We start from the raw sequence: 16,781 nt of genomic DNA, 5'->3' as shown, positions 1-16,781 counted from the left end.
AAACTGCTGACTTAAATTTAAATTTTTTGCAGTTCTATTTGTCTTTACAATATCTCACCAAGAATGTCATCAGAAAAATCAAAAGTAAAATGCAAATCAAAAGTAAAATGAGATACCATTTCATATTCACTAGAATAGCTATAATATAACAAGTGTTCACTAAGATATGAAAGAATTGGAGCCCTCATACATTGTTGGTAGAAATGTAAAATGGCCTGACCAGGTGGTGGCACAGTGAATGGAGTGTGGGCCTGGGACACAGAGGAACCAGGTTTGAAACTTTGTGCACAGGCTCACCAGCTTGAGCACAAGGTTGCCGGCTTGAGCCTGGGATCATAGACATGACCCCATGGTCGCTGGCTTGAGCCCAAGGTTGCTGGCTTGAGCAAGGGGTCACTGGCTCTGCTGAAGTCCCCCGATCAAGGCACATATGAGAAAGCAATCAATAAACAACTAAGGTGCCATAAGGAAGAATTGATGCTTTTCATCTCTCTCCCTTCCTGTCTGTCTGGCCCTATCTCTCCCTCTCTCTGTCTCACTTAAAAAAAAAAAAGTATAATGTTAGCCTCTTTGGAAAACAGTCAATGTTTTTTAAATGTTTAACGTAGACTTACAATATGACCTAGCAATCCTACTTTTAAATATATACTCAAGAGAAATAGAAACATATATACACATACAAACTTGTACATGTAGGTTCACAGCAGCATTATTTATAATAGCCAAAAAGTGGAAACAACCCACTGATGGGTGAATAAATAAAATGTATCATAAGTGAACATTTTAAAATGTTAATTATTATTACTATCACTTTTTATCAATAAAAAAGAGTAAAGTACCATTACATGCTACAACTTGGATGAACCTTGAAAACATGCTAAATGAAAGAAATCAGTCACAAAAGCTCACACATAGTGAATGATACCATTTATGTGAAATGTCTAACACAGGCAAACTTCTAGGGACAATAAGGAGGTTAATGGTTGCTGTTGTAAGTGCGGGAGAGTGGAAGAGTGGGCAGGACTGGCTAATGGGTACAGAGTTCTTATTAGGGTAATGAAAATTTCCTAAACTTAGATTGTGATGATGGTTTTTATCCCTGATTTTATGGTATAGAAATTATACCACAATAAAGATTTTTTAAATAAATGAGAACTTTTTAAACCTGATGAAAGAGATCAACAAGAAATTCAGATAACTTTATATTCAATAGGGTAAGACAGATTGTTTTTCCCTACAATCAAGAAAAAAAATAGATGTCTGCTCAACCACTTCTTTTCAACATTATACTAGAGGTCCCAGCCAGTGCTATTAGCAAACCAAACAAAATATTAAAAGGGAAGAAGTAAAAGGATATGATCCCCAAAAATCATACAGAACAGCTACTGGAACTAATACGTGAATTTAGCAAGGTTGCTAAATACAAAGCAAATATATAAAGATCAAATGTATTTCAACATAATCAAGCAATTGGAGAATAAAATTACAAGGACAATTCCATTTAAATAGAATCCAAAACCATAAAACATTAGAGATACATCTGATAAAAATACATGTAAAATTTATGCACTGAAAAATGTAAAAGGAAAGTAAAAATAACTAAATGAATGGAGAAGTATGCCATGTTTCTGGATTGAAAGACTGAGTATAGTTAGGATGTCATTTCTACTCCAATTGATCTACAGATCCAATGCATTCTGAATCAAAATACCAGCAAGTTTTTGTGTAAAAATTACAAAGATCTAGAAGAGACAAAACAATTTTTGAAAAACTGTTCTTTGAGGAACAGAGTTAGAGAACTTATACATGTATATGATCTCAAGACTTATCATAAGGTTAAATTAAATAAAACTTTTTTTGATAAATTTTAATGGGATGACATTGATAAATCAGGGTACATATGTTCAGAGAAAATATCTCTAGGTTATTTTGACATTTGATTGTGCTGCATCACCATCACCCACACACTCTTGTCCATGTCTCTGAGTCTTGTTATAAAGCAAAAGACAGTGTGGTGTTGGCATAGGAAGAAACGTATAGATAAATAGAACAGAATAGAGAATATAGAAATCAACCCACACATATATGGTGAATTGATTTTTGACAAAAGTGCCAAGGTAATAGGAAGTGAAAAGGATAGTCCTTTCAACAAACAATTTTTGAAAGGACTATCCTTTCAAAAAATGGTGCTGGAACAACTGGATATTCACATCAAATAAAAGCAATCTTGATATTTCCTTCACATTATACACATACACATATACATCTCTAAGTGGATTCTAGATCTACATGAAAGCTAAAATTATAAAACTTTTAGATGAAACCATAAGAGAAAACATTTGCAACTTTGTGGTAAGCAAAGATTCCTTAGCTGAGACACAAAAATAAAACATAAAAGAAAAACTTGACAACTTGAACTTTATCAAAATTAAAATTTTGCTCTTCAAAAATAGCCATTAAGAAATGGAAAGCCAATGAAACTGGAGTCTCAGGATCGCCCCTGTGCTCCGAAAAGCAGCGCGCGGGGAGTGCGCAGGAGCAAAATTTCCTATGATGGAACTTCTCTGGGCGGGTGGGGCGACTCACCCAGAGTGAGAGGTGGACGGCCCGATATCCTGGTAGGCCAGCGTGGATAGTGGGTGAGAGATTCTTCGGAGCGCCCCGAAGTGAGCACCCGAGTTCCCGGTCAGAGGCCTTTGCGTGGGCTGAGAACGGAGTCTCAGTGTCACCCCTGCGCCCTGAAGAATGGCACGCAAAAGAGAGATTCCCTAAGTTCGAACTTCTCCAGGCGGGTGGGGCACCTCACCCAGCCATACAAGCTAACAGACCCATGAAGCATTAGCTAAACCCACAGTCTGCTCACCTCCCAACTGACCTACGAGACCTTAACTGACAAGATCTCTCTCAGGTCAGCAATCTAAGAAAAGAGGGGTGATATTTTTGAGTGCCTCTTGTTATGCTATGCACGTAGGGGTGGGGGCAACCTCTGATTGGCAGAGCTTTCATTCTCAAGGCTATATGTTAAAAAGAGGGATTTAGCAGCTAGTAAGTCCTCCTGCTTTGCAAACAGTGACTAGGACATCTTCTAGCCAGCCAAAACAAGTTACAAAGTGCCAAAAGCCTGGGGAAAGTGGTCACACAGAGTGCTGAGGCATTCGGGACACACCTAGAAGCACATAGAGAGGCACCTTGAAAACAATTGGCTCCCAGCCTCACCTGATTATGCTAGGTCTCTGACTGATTGAGCCTTACCCAGAGCCCTGCGCTGAGTGGGGGGATAGAGTGGGGATTTGCCAGCTATTTGAGCCTCTTACTTTCCAGGCCGAGGCAGCAGCAACCTCATAGCTGGATCATCAGGCTGCTAATTCAGGAAGGAAAGACTAGCAGAAAGGCTCTGGGAAAATGGACTCTCTCATTGTCGGAACCTGCAAATGCTAATGAGCCTCGACTGCCAATGAGACTGAAGCCCAATATATGACATCGCCATAGAGACTTATCAACTGCAAACCTCTACCTAAGAGTGCCACAGGGGCAGAATCCAGGGTACAGAGTCACAGACCAGGAAGAGGGAGAGAAAAAAAAAGCAAGAAGATAACCTCTCAAAATCAAGAATAATCCACAGACTTTATAACCTATCCCATTTTATTATATTTGTTCATTTGTTTCTCTTATTTTCTTGTCTTGATTATTTTCTTCTTCTTCCAATTTGGTCATTTAATTCTCTGCCAGTTTTACTCTTTCTTCACCTTGAACTACACTACCCATAAGTGTTACATCTCCCATTTTCTTTCATTTCTTCTTCCTTTCTCTCTATGAGGGTTGCACTCCAAAACCCTTAACTCTTTCTCTCTCTCCTTTTGTTCTTTTTTCTTTTTTCTTCTTTTTGTGTTTTCTTCTTTCTGCTTTTCTCCCTCTATATTAGTTTCTTCTTTTCTCCTTTACTTTTCCTCTCATTCAATCCTCAATCACGAACAAATTATTTTATTTGGGACTCAAATTTTTCTTTGTGGCACTTTTGGTGTTTTTTACTTTGCTTTTTTAACTCATTAGCACTGCTCCCAACCCTGGCTCTCCATTTTATCTAGTTTTTGCTCCACTAAATACAATAGTAATTTTTTAATTTTTTAAAATTTTTCCCCTTTTTCTTATTTCCCTCTTATTCCTCTCATTATATCTCTTAGTCAACGATCACCTAAAAGTAAATTATTTTATTATTGACCCAAATTTTTTCCTTTTTTGCATTTTGTGGGTCCATACCCCCTTTTTTTAGCCCCTTTATCACTTCTTCCAAACTTAGGCCCTCCATTATAGGTAGTTTTTGTTCTGTTTAGCAAAATATAATTCACACTTCACCACAATTTTTTCTCAAAAAGGAGAAGAGAAGAGAGGAGAGAAAAAAAAAAAGAGGAAATAATAATTTTTTTAAACCTTTTATTTTTTATTAATTCTCATTGGTACTATCAACAAAACCACCCTCAGATGCCATTAAGGAAAAGGAAATTGAATATCAGGGATATAAAAGACAGAGAGGTAGCACAGATAGATGAGGAAAAATCTATGAAGGAAAATTTTAATATATTGGAAACCTTGGAGCTAAATGACAGAGAATTTAAAATAGAAATCCTAAAAATACTCAGAGATATACAGGAAAACACAGAAAGGCAATTTAGGGAGCTCAGAAAAGAACTCAATGAACACAAAGAATATATCACCAAGAAAATTCAAACTATAAAAACAAATCAAACAAAGATGAAAAACTTAATTCACAAGCTGAAAAACGAGGTAACAAGCTTAGCTAATAGAACAGGCCAAATAGAAGGTAGGATTAGTGAAATAGAAGACAAGCAACTTGAGGCACAACAGAGAGAAGAAGAAAGAGACTCAAAAATTAATAAAAATGAGAAAGCCCTTCAGGAATTATCTGACTCCATAAAAAAGACTAACATAAGAATAATAGGTATATTAGAGGGAGAAGAGAGAGAAAATGGAATGGAGAACATACTCAAACAAATAATAGATGAGAACTTCCCAAGCCTGTGGAAAGAACTAAAGCCTCAAATTCAAGGAGCAAACAGAACTCCGAGTTTCATTAACCCCAACAAACCTACTCCAAGGCACATCATAATGAAATTGGTACAAACCAATGACAAAGAAAAAATCCTCAAGGCAGCCAGGGAAAAGAATACAACATATAAAGGAAGGCCTATTAGATTATCATCAGATTTCTCAACAAAAACTCTACAAGCTAGAAGAGAGTGACCCCAATATTTAAAGTCCTGAAAGACAGGAACTTTCAGCCAAGAATACTATACCCATTAAAGCTATCCTTCAAATACGAAGGAGAAATAAAAACATTCACAGATACAGAAAAGATGAGGAGATTTATCATCAGAAAACCCCCACTTAAAGGAATTACTAAAGGGGGTTTTCCAACCAGATACAAAGAACAAAACAAAACAAAACAAAACCACAAGTAAAAGCTCCACCAAGAAAACAATAAAACCAAATTTAAACTGTGACAACAAAAACAAAAAAAAAGGGGGAGAGGACTGAGATTAACAGTAGCAAATGACAATGGAGTACAGAAGTACTCACAAGATAGTGTACTACAATGAACAGGGTAGGAACCCTTTTCATTACTTAATGGTAACCACCCTTGAAAAAACCACCACAGAAGCACATGACTTAAAAAAGATAGCAACAGAGGAAAGAAGTATGGAATACAACCAAACAAAAACAAAAGATAGAAAAACAAAAGAGAAGAATTAAACAAGACATGAAACTAACAGAAAGCAATGTATAAAATGGCAATAGGGGACCCATAAGTGTCAATAATTATACTAAATGTAAATGCATTAAACTCACCAATAAAAAGGCACAGAGTAGCAAAATGGATTAAAAAAGAAAATCATACTCTATGCCACCTACAAGAATCTCATCTAAATAACAAGGATAAAAACAAATTCAAAGTGAAAGGCTGGAAAACAATACTCCAAGCAAATAACATCCAAAAAAAAGCAGGCATAGCAATACTCATATCTGATACTGTTAACTACAAGACAGCAAAAGTACTCAGAGACGAAAATGGTCATTTCATAATGATTAAGGGGACACTGAATCAAGAAGACATAACAATTTTTAATATATATGCACCAAACCAAGGAGCACCAAAATATATAAGACAGCTACTTACTGATCTGAAAACAAAAACTGACAAAAATACAATCATACTTGGAGAACTCAATACACCGCTGACGGCTCTAGATCGGTCATCCAAACAGAGAATCAATAAAGATATATTGGCCTTAAACAGAACACTAGAGCACCTGGATATGATAGACATCTACAGGACCTTTCATCCCAAAGTGACAGAGTATACATTTTTCTCCAATGTACATGGATCATTCTGAAAAATTGACCATACGTTGGACCACAAAAATCACATCAGCAAATTCAGAGAAATCAAAGTTGTACCAAGCAAAATTTTTGATCATAAAGCCTTGAAACTAGAATTGAACTGCAAAAAAGAGGAAAAAAACCCACAAAAATGTGGAAACTAAACAACATACTTTTAAAAAATGAATGGGTCAAAGAAGAAATAAGCACAGAGATCAAAAGATATATACAGACAAATGAAAATGACAATACGACATATCAGAATCTATGGGATGCAGCAAAAGCAGTGATAAGAGAGAAGTTCATATCACTTTAGACCTATATGAACAAACAAGAGAGAGCCCAAGTGAACCACTTAACTTCACACCTTAAGGAAGTGGAAAAAGAAGAACAAAGACAACCCAAAACCAGCTGAAAACAGGAGATAATAAAAATCAGAGCAGAAATAAATAAAATAGAGAACAGAAAAAGTATAGAAAAAATTAATAGAACAAGGACCTGGTTTTTTGAAAAGATCAACAAAATTGACAAACCCTTGGCAAGACTACCAAGGAAAAAAGAGAAAGAACTCATATAGACAAAATCCAAAATGAAAGAGGAGAAATCACCACAGACATCATAGATATACAAAGAATTATTGTAGAATAATATAAAAAACTTTATGCCACTAAATTCAACACTCTAGAAGAAATGGATAAATCCCTAGAACAATACAACCTTCCTAGACTGAGTCAAAAAGAAGCAGAAAGCCTAAACAAACCAATTAGTAGGGAAGAAATAGAAAAAAACTATTAAAAACCTCCCCAAAAATAAAAGTCCAGGCCTAGACAGTTATACTAGCGAATTCTATCAAACATTCAAAGAAGACTTGGTTCTGACTCTACTCAAAGTCTTCCAAAAAATTGAAGAAGAAGCAATACTTCCAAACACATTTTATGAGGCCAACATAATCCTCATACTGAAACCGGGCAAGGACAGCACAAAAAAAGAAATCTACAGACCAATATCTCTAATGAATACAGATGCTAAAATACTAAACAAAACACTAGCAAATCAAATACAACAACATATTAAAAAAAATAATGCATCATGATCAAGTGGGATTCATCCCAGAATCTTAAAGATGGTTCAACATACGTAAAATAGTTTATGTAATACACCATATCAACAAAACGAAGAACAAAAACCACATGATCTTATCAATAGATGCAGAAAAGGCATTCGATAAAATACAACACAATTTTATGTTTAAGACTCTCAACAAAATGGGTATAGAAGGAAAATATCTCAACATGATAAAGGCCATATATGATAAACCATCAGCTAACATCATATTAAATGGCACAAAACTGAAGGCTTTCTCCCTTAAATCAGGAACAAGACAGAGTTGTCCACTCTCTCCACTCTTATTTAATGTGGTGCTAGAGGTTCTAGCCAGAGCAATCAGACAAGACAAAGAAATAAAAGGCATCCATATCGGAAAAGAAGAAGTAAAGGTATCACTTCTTGCAGATGATATGATCCTATACATCAAAAACCCCAAAGAATCTACAAAAAGACTACTAGAAACAATAAGCCAATACAGTAAGGTCACAGGATACAAAATTATCATACAAAAATCCATAGCCTTTCTATATGCCAACAATGAAACATTTGAGAATGAACTCAAAAAAAAAAAAAAAAAAAATCCCGCCCTGGCCGGTTGGCTCAGCGGTAGAGCGTCGGCCTAGCGTGCGGAGGACCCGGGTTCGATTCCCGGCCAGGGCACACAGGAGATGCGCCCATCTGCTTCTCCACCCCTTCCTCTCTGTCTCTCTCTTCCCCTCCCGCAGCCAAGGCTCCATTGGAGCAAAGATGGCCCGGGCGCTGGGGATGGTTCCTTGGCCTCTGCCTTAGGCGCTAGAGTGGCTCTGCTCGCAACATGGCGACGCCCAGGATGGGCAGAGCATCGCCCCCTGGTGGGCAGAGCGTCGCCCCATGGTGGGCGTGCCGGGTGGATCCCGGTCGGGCGCATGCGGGAGTCTGTCTGACTGTCTCTCCCTGTTTCCAGCTTCAGAAAAATGCAAAAAAAAATAAAACAAAATAAAAAAAATAAAAAAATCCCCTTCATGATTGCAACAACAACAAAAAAATACCTAGGAATAAACATAATAAAGAATGTAAAGGACCTATATAATGAAAACTACAAAGCATTGTTAAGGGAAATCGAAAAAGATACAATAAGATGGAAAAATATTTCTTGTTCTTGAATAGGAGAATAAATATAATCAAATGGCCATATTACCCAAAGCAATATACAAATTTAATGCAATTTCCATCAAAATTCCAAATACATTTTTTAAAGAAATGGAACAAAAATCATCAGATTTATATGAAACTTTAAAAAACCCCGAATAGCCAAAGCAATCCTAAAGAAAAAGAACGAAGCTGGGGCATTATAATACTTGACTTCAAACTATACTATAGAGTCACAACAATCAAAATAGCATGGTATTGGCAGAAAAATAGACACTCAGACCAATGGAACAGAATAGAAAGTCCAGAAATAAAACCACATATATATGGTCAAATAATTTTTGATAAAGGGGCCAACAACACTCAACGGGGAAAAGAAAGCCTCTTCAATAAATGGTGCTGGGAAAACTGAAAAGCTACATGCAAAAGAATGAAACTTGACTACAGTTTGTGCCCTTGTACTAAAATTAATTCAAAATGGATCAAAGACCTAAATATAAGACCGGAAACAATAAAGTACATAGAAGAAGACATAGGTTCTAAACTCATGGTCCTTGGTTTAAAAGAGCATTTTATGAATTTGACTCCAAAGGCAAGGGAAGTGAAGGCAAAAATAAATGAATGGGACTATATCAGACTAAGAAGTTTTTGCTCAGCAAGAGAAACTGACAACAAAATAGATAGCCAACTAAATGGGAAATGATATTTTCAAACAACAGCTCAGATAAGGGCCAAAATATACAAAGAACTCATAAAACTCAACAATAAACAAACAAACAATCCAATAAAAAAAATGGCAAGAGGACATGAACAGACACTTCTCCCAGGAAGAAATACAAATGGCCAACAGATATATGAAAAGATGGTCATCTTCATTAGTTATTAGAGAAATGCAAATCAAAACTGCAATAAGATAGCACCTCACACCTGTTAGATTAGCTATTATCAACAAGAAAGGTAATAGCAAATGTTGGAGAGGCTGTGGAGAAAAAGGAACCCTCATTCACTGTTGGCGGGAATGTAAAGTAGTACAAGCTTAATGGAAGAAAGTATGGTGGTTCCTCAAAAAACTGAAAATAGAACTACCTTATGACCTAGCAATCCATCTACTGGGTATATACCCCAAAAACTCAGAGACAGTGATACATAAAGACACATGCAGCCCCATGTTCATTGCAGCATTGTTCACAGTGGCCAAGACATGGAAACAACCAAAAAGCCCTTCAATAGATGACTGGATAAAGAAGATGTGGCACATATACACTATGGAATACTACTCAGCCATAAGAAATGATGACATTGGATAATTTACAACAAAATGGTGGGATCTTGATAACATTATACGGAGTGAAATAAGCAAATCAGAAAAACCAAGAACTGCATTATTCCATATGTAGGTGGGACATAAAAACGAGACTAAGAGACATTGACAAGAGTGTGGTGGTTACGGGGGGTGGGGTGGGGAATGGGGAGGGGGAGGGGCACAAAGAAAACTAGATAGAAGGTGACAGAGGACAATCTGACTTTGGGTGATGGATATGCAACATAATTGATTGACAAGATAACCTGGACATGTTTTCTTTGAACATATGTACCCTGATTTATTGATGTCACCCCAGTAAAATTAATAATAATAATAATAATAAAAGAAATGGAAAGCCAATTCACAAATTGGGAGAAAATATTTCTTAAATCTAAAATACACAAAAAAATCTTATGACTTCATAATAACTTTTAGAAAGTAATCAAATTTTTTAAATAGGCAGAAGATTTGAGTAGGTATTTACAAAAGCAGGTATATAAATAACCATTAAGCATATGAATAGTCAACATTATTAGTTCCAAAGAAAATGAAATTAGAACAATAATGAGATGTTATGACACATCCATATTAAAATGGCTGAAATGAAGATTGAAAAGACTAAGGGTTAATATGTAATTCTCATACTTTTCTGGTGGGAATACAAAAGGCTACAGCCACTTTGCAGACTGTTGGGCAGTTTCTTATAGAGTTAAACATACACTTACCATAAGACTGAACAATTTTACACTGCTGTATATTTCTTAGCACCTGGTTATATCAAATTTGGGTAGAAGAAGTGACCCAAGTTTGGAATATATCTGATTCAGAGGCAATGGCAAATGGCCTAGCTTTTTTGGCTAGAGGCCAAAAAACAGTCAAATGGTTAGTGTCTGGAAAACAAGACATTGGAATATTAAGTACAACAAGGTCTATGATATCTAAGGTAGAAGTATGTGGATAGACATAATTGAAGTGAATACAAAATATGAAGATCTATATTTCACATTTCAGCACCCACTAGAGAGCATCCACCAGCGAAGAGACACTAACCAACCAAATATACAAAATAACTTGGACAGGTGACATCAGTAACTTGTCACTGACTATATAGGCCCTTCCATCCTGGAAGGGCCAGAGATTTATCCTACCAAGAATAAACAAATGCTCCAGTCTGGGTTTGCCTTTTCTGCCTGCAGGACCTCAGCAAGGACCACTCTCTGAAGACTCACAGAGGTCCACCAACATAGTATCCCACACAGACCACAGGATCCACTTCCCAGCAGAGAATTTGCCAGTCTTCTAAGGCTATGTGATCCACTATTTGTATCACATCCTGCATCACCCACAAACAGCTGGCTTACTGGGAGAATTTTCCTCACAACAGTCTCTCAAGGTCACTCCTTAGTTATTGGTTTGTACCCCCAAATTGGGCAGATCTACCCATAAGTCAAGCTTAGATTATTTCTTCTTTCATCAGCTAGTTGTAATGAATTCCATATGGCCATAGGTGTCAGCGACGGTGCTTCTCCAGACATGTGGTCTGGGCTTTCTGTTCACACGGCTTGCTGGTGAGCTCTGGTCCTGCTCAACCTCAGATGTATCACTGCCATCGGGTGCTGGAGGGCTACTGGGCTCGCTTGACCTTATGACTTGGTGGGATTGACAGAACTCAGATGCAAATGCATGGTGTCTTGGTCAGACACTCCATCTCTGCCGGGGCTCAATTTTACTTTTAGAGAGATAACATTCTCAATTAGTTCTCCCTTTTCATAAAGCAGTTTTACTGTGCAACCTTCGATTTCTGTTTCTGTGCAGTCCTAAACAACAGGTACAAATGTGGAAGTCAAACAGGAGACATTTTTTAAAGGGTTCTGGTTCTGAGAAATCAAAAGATATAAAAATCCTAATCTCACCTCATGTTTGAATCATATCCTTGTGCTTTGTTCTTGTTAATTTTTGTTCTTAAAATTGAAAATAAAGGTTAAGTTCAACTAAGGCCAAAGATTTCCACTGTTTCACTGTGTGGTTTGTATTTCTGTCTCTGTTTTATTAAGCATATGAAAGGCCCCATGATTAATATTAACACTTCTACTTTGCTTTAAAATTGCAACAAAGATCAAAATAAAAAAATCAACTAATTGCCCAATTCAACTAATAGACAAAAACACCCAGCAGTCTCATGGAAGAGCTTAATCTTTACTTACCAGTGAATGTACAAAAGTCTCAATTCAATATAAAGAGAGGTTTAGGCATTTAAATTTGTATATATAAATAAAGGTCAAAAAGTTGAACAAAAATTTAATACCCCTTTTATTAAATTTAATTTAAAAAGTCAAACAGAAAAATCTAATACCACCTATATTAAATTTAATTTAGAATTTTAATGGAATACTACTCTAATAAAAATAGTATTGGACAAGTTGTAACGCTAACACATGAAAAGCCTTTCTAGTGGACAGTGGCTGCGAGTGGTTTCTTAACTGCAGGGCCGAGGGCAGTTAATGCTGCAGCACCCCGCCCGGGTCCGAGGCCTAAGGACTTCAGTGAGCTGAACCGCTTTCACTGCCGGACTTCTGAGGTTCAACCACATCTCTTAGTCTGAGGGAGTGAACACTAGAATATGGAAAAATGAACAATCCTCTTCTGCCCCCCTCCCAGCAGCCCTCAACCAATGACTAAGGGGAGTTGGCATATAAAACCCCCAGCTCCCTTGCTCTTTGTTGGGATAACACGGGGGCATGTGTTCTGGGCCATTTTTCTGGGTTTCCCTGTGGGATTAAACTCCAGCCATCCGCAGTGCTTGATAACGCACCCTTTGCTGGCTGCCTTTCCTTTCCTGTGCCGTTCTCCACTCTCCAAATAGTGTTTCCAACACTTCCCACACGAACTGTGTGCACTGGAATCCCCAGGGTGTGCTTGGCATCATCTGACCCCACCACCACAGCACAACTAATTGGAACAGCAGTTGGCTGTCCAGTGACCTCTGAAGTGACCTGTTTTGAGACCTACAGGGGCACTGAATACTGAACAGACCAGTGATTTTCAACCTTTTTCATCTTATGGCACATATAGTAAACTAATTACTAAAATTCTGCAGCACACCAAAAAATGTGTTTTTGCTGATCTAACAAGAAAAATAGGTATAATTTTGATTCATTCATACTGGATGGCTATTGTTGTATTGGCTGTTGTCATTTTTTTATTTGACAATCAAAGAAAAAAGAGGTGACTGCCTCTGACTAAATACTCAGGCGATGCATGTTTTTATTGTGACACGCCGCCAGCCAATACAACAATTCTTGGGAAGTTTCAATGTGAAATACTCAGAAACAGAGTTATTCGTGGCAACAGAAACAGAGACTCACTGGTGAGCAATAAGGTGACTGGTGGTGTAAAACATCTTCAACTCCGGAAACCCAAGTTTTTTATAGGTATCAAGGTTGTTAATTTTATCATGAATGAACCTAGAATTGAAACAATTATCTTCTGCCTTTAAAATATCTATTCAACTTTCTATATGTTTTTTCTATAAGTCAACAATATCTTATATAAATTTCAAATAAATTATTCAAGTATCATCATAGCCCTAAAAATGTTATTCTGTACCTCAAATTCCAAAGGTTCAATTATGTAAGTTAATTCTAGTATTTTGTCAATTACCCAAAAGGCCTTAAGCCAAAAATTTTCATATTTCAGGTTTTAAAAAGTATAATCTTTCTCTTTCTCTTACAGTTTGCTTCTGTCCACATTTCTGTTTCAGTAAAAACGTTCTTCAAAATATCAACATTTTGCATCTGGTTAGAGAAGGTATAATTTATATCTTCCTCTGAATCATACCCCATGTCATAACTAAAAACCCAGTTCTGCAATTTGAAATTGAAAAAGGTTTTAGGTTGTATTAATGTTAATGATGTTTCTTAAAACTATTTAAAAGGAAACACATTCCTGTTTGCAACTTATTAAGCCTAATATAGATATCAATAATGCACTAGAACTTTTAAGAATGCTTGTAGCCATTACCTTGTGTTCTCCATACCAAAACTTGTGAGATAAGGAGGGTAGATATTATTACCTTACAACTGAAGAATGAGGAAGCCAGGATGCTAAATATTTAGTTAACTTCAACAAGATTCAGGTGAGCTGTTGCTAAGGGCCAGGATCTTAGACTCCTGGCCTGGGACTTTCTGTTCTCCATCACTATGAAGTCAAGTTATCTGCAATCTATGATTTTAAAAGTGTGAGTCCCTTGAAGGCAGGGGTCACATCTTCCAATTTAGTGGCTTAGATCAGTAATTTTCAACCGGTGTGCGCATGGCACACTGGTGTGCTGCAAGATTTTTAAAAATATGCAGAACCTGACTATTTAGTCAGGGGCACTGACCTCTTTTTTCTTACATTGTCAAATAACAAAATGAAAACAGCTAACACAAAAATAGCCGTCTGGTGTGAATGATTCAAAAATTTATTTATTTTTTGTCAGATTAAGAGAAAATATATAATATATGTTTTGGTGTACCATAGAGATTTACTAATTAGCTTATGTGTGCCATGAGATGAAAAAAGTTAAAAATCACTGGCTTAGAATAAAGTGATACACATGGAATGCCCGGATGGACATTCGTTTATAGTCATTTAAAATGTTTCTAACAGTCCCAAAATATCTTTAAAAAGAGTCTTGGAACAAGAAATAATTCTTGAAACTCACATCAGTTTTGAGAGAGTGTGTGGTTTTAATTTTTTTTTAAGTAAAAAATTCCCCCAAGATCAATCTCTCTCATCTTAAACTCAATCTAATACTTGCTTTATAAAAACTAGGAAAGCAATTTTTAAAATGAAACAAGGCTTTTAAGATTTCTGACTAATTCTCACAGCATTGTGCCCCATATTGTCCCATAATTTCTGCTAGGCTAATGGAGATAATAATAACTAGACGCATTGTTATATTTTAAAATGTACATCACAGTTTACTATAACTTCATAGTTTAGAGCCTGTGTCTTATTTGGAACATAAACTTGAAGTTTTCACTTGGTGTATTTAAATATCTAGCATTTTATTTTTATGCCCATTAAACAATAGAGAAGTAGAATGATTTCCACCAGGGCTTCCTTTTAAGGAATAAGTTTGTGAATCGAAGCACTAGGCCTCCCTATTCCTGTACCATCATATTTAACTCAGGACAGAGACTTCTAGCTGAACTGTGAGTTAGCTGACCTTTATTTCTAGCTAACAGTGGCATGGTAGCTTAGGAATCTCATAATTATACCCTGTGGACCTACTCCAAAACCAGCTTCCAAGGAGGTCGTTGGAGAGTCATTTCAATGACAGGGTAGCTGGAGCCGGAACTTCCTTATACAACAGCTGAATCTTCTCGTTGCTCTTGGAGGCTTATTGGCAGGTGCCAGTCTGATATTTAGTCAGCAGATTCTTCAGTATTTATTGCTTAGACACCAGCATTTTAAAATCGTACCTCCAAAACCCCAGCACACTGACCTGGTAAAATACAAATTTCTTTTCATCTTAAATTGAGCCTGTATCTTTCTCAACAGTGTTTCTCACCCTCTTCCCCTGGTGAAGATTGCTTGCCCTTATTTGCCAAGATCACCTTTAAGGCCCCTGTGAAAACTTTTGAATGTGTTTTGGGTTTAGGCTGTCAAAGCATATTCTTCGGATCACAAATCATTCCTTTTTCCTTCTCCTGCACAATTCCTACAGCTCAGAATAAGCTGCATTTTGAGCTGAGAATTTTTGAATTAACATTGATTTTCAATATGGGCTTAGGACCCTGATAACCGAGAACAAATTCATTTGTGAGGTTTATCAGCAACCTCTGACAATACTGTGTCTTGAAAAAAGCTGATGATAGTATATTTGATGTGAATCTGATTCTTAAAATTTTGAACTTCTTGCCATTTGCTCTACTTGAACATTCATACACTGGATTGAAGAAATGAAATCTAAGGAACATGTCCTGAATAACTTAACCAATGTCTCTTCAATTGCTGACACACAGGAGAGATCAATAAATGAATGAGCAAATAATTACATAATTAAGAGAAGTCACTTAACCCTACCACCTTTTAAGTTCATAATGTATTATGAGAATTTATCTGTTAAACTTGAAGATGCCATTAAAGATAGTGCCTACAGTGGACACTGGTCACCTCTGTCTGTTGGTATTCATCTCTCCTTTAATCTGCTTAATTTTTCTGAAGCCACTTTGTATGCTCGATATTCCCTTGCCCCTCTTCACCACAGCCAGAGCACAGGCATGTGATTAGCCTGTCCCTGGACTTTGAATGCTGAGTTAGAATAAAATTATTTTGATAGGGTTCAAAATTATCTCAAGAGCAGAAGCAAGAAAGCCAGATCATTCCTACAGTGTGACCTTAATTATGGTTTCTGTTGCCTTGCTTGCAGATGGCTCTTGCCTTCTCTCTTTTTTTGGGGGGGGGATTTTTCTGAAGTTGGAAATGGGGAGGCAGTCAGACAGACTCCCACATGTGCCCGACCAGGATCCATCTGGCACGCCCACCAGGGGCCGATGCTCTGCCCATCCGGGGCGTTGCTCTGTTGCAACCAGAGCCATTCTAGCACCTGAGGCAGAGGCCATAGAGCCATCCTCAGTGCCCGGGCCAACTTTGCTCCAATGGAGCCTTGGCTGCAGGAGGGGAAGAGAGAGACAGAGAGGAAGGAGAGGGGGAGGGGTGGAGAAGCAGATAGGCGCTTTTCCTGTGTGCCCTGGCCGGGAATCAAACCCGGGTCTCCTGCATGCCAGGCAAATGCTCTACCACTGAGCCAACTGGCCAGGGCCTCTTGCCTTCTCTTTAAGCCCATTTCTCATGCTTC

The sequence above is a fragment of the Saccopteryx leptura genome, chromosome 7, assembly GCF_036850995.1.
Source record: "Saccopteryx leptura isolate mSacLep1 chromosome 7, mSacLep1_pri_phased_curated, whole genome shotgun sequence".
Taxonomy (NCBI): Eukaryota; Metazoa; Chordata; class Mammalia; order Chiroptera; family Emballonuridae; genus Saccopteryx; species Saccopteryx leptura.
This window is presented reverse-complemented; position numbering follows the sequence as displayed.